Source organism: Bos javanicus, chromosome 4 (genome assembly GCF_032452875.1).
Source record: "Bos javanicus breed banteng chromosome 4, ARS-OSU_banteng_1.0, whole genome shotgun sequence".
Classification (NCBI taxonomy): domain Eukaryota; kingdom Metazoa; phylum Chordata; class Mammalia; order Artiodactyla; family Bovidae; genus Bos; species Bos javanicus.
In genome coordinates, this window is record NC_083871.1 from 82559156 (window position 1) to 82560449 (window position 1294).

Here is a 1294-nt window from a genome sequence, read left to right on the forward strand (position 1 = left end):
GAGAAGCCCATCATTTATACCAACTCAAGGGCTTCCCTGGTAGCTTAGTCATAAAGAACACACCTGCCAATGCAGGAGACATAAGAGACATGGGTTTGATCTTTGGGTCAGGAAGATTCCTTGGAGGAGGGCGTGGCAACCCACTTCAGTATTCTTGCCTGGAGAATCCCATGGTCAGAGGAGTCTGGTGGGCTACAATCCATGAGGTCACAAAGAGTTGGACACGATCAAAGTGACCTAGTGCATGTACTACATATAGGAAGACATGGTTTTCTTCTCCATGGCCAGTCCTATCATAGAGACCTTTCCATTCCAAGGGCTGTGGCTTGTTGTGGCCATGGGATCTCCCACTGCATGCAAGAACTTGGAAAGACATTGACAGCACAGGTCAGCATAATACCTGAAGCTGCCACTCACCTTTCCTATAATATATTAAAAAAAAAAAACTTTTCAACTCACTTGCACCAATGTCAGGCACTGAAACAGTAAAAACAAGGGGGTAGTGACTCTAGAATGAAATAAAGTAAAGGGGGTATTATCAGGCCTTTGGGAACAGCAAGTCTAGAACATCCCAGTTAGAAGTAGGATCAAGAGGACCCTGAGCTTTCCTGGTGGCTCAACTGGTAAAGAATCCACCTGTAGTGCGGGAGATCTGAGTTTGATCCCAGGGTTGGGAAGATCCCCTGGAGAAGGGAAAGGCCACCCACTCCAGTATTCTGGCCTGGAGAATTCCATGGACTGTACAGGTCATGGGGTCGCAAAGAATCAGACATGACTGAGCGGCTTTCACTTTCACTACAGGAACGAGAGTGAGGAGCATTCTAAATGGCCTTGGGAAGTGGTTGGTGGGCATTTGGGACAGGGGAGTTTCCTTCAGAACTTTCTAGACATGTATACCTGAAAGGAGAAGTTGGGTTTTATTTTGTTGTTTTTTGGCTGCACTCTGTGGCTTGCAGGATCTTAGTTTCCCATCCAGGGATTGAACCTATGCCCTAGGCAGTCAAAGCAGAGTCTTAACAACTGCACTGCCAGGGAAATCGCAGGAAAAGTTAATGATACATCAATTAGAGATGTCAGGCCTTGGGTTCTTGTGCTGCTACATGTGTATGGTGGATGCAGAGTTAACAATTTTTCTCCAATAGCTGTCAAACCAGCTAGAAATGTAACATGGGACTCCAACAAGGATTATCTAAAGATGCAGGTAAAGGCTTTGCTTTAGGACACAATGTTATATTACATGTTCATTTTATGAACCTCTTTCTCATTTTCTCCTTGGTATGCTTTCTTTTTTAGG

The 1294-nt window shown here is 45.0% G+C and overlaps 1 non-coding gene across 1 annotated transcript; it reads left to right on the forward strand.

The window, feature by feature from the left end:
• Positions 1–302: 302 nt before the first annotated feature.
• Positions 303–430, forward strand: LOC133246967 (small nucleolar RNA SNORA44). Its single transcript, XR_009736213.1, has one exon. It is a non-coding gene; the product is annotated as a small nucleolar RNA SNORA44 (small nucleolar RNA).
• The last annotated feature ends 864 nt before the right edge of the window (positions 431–1294 follow it).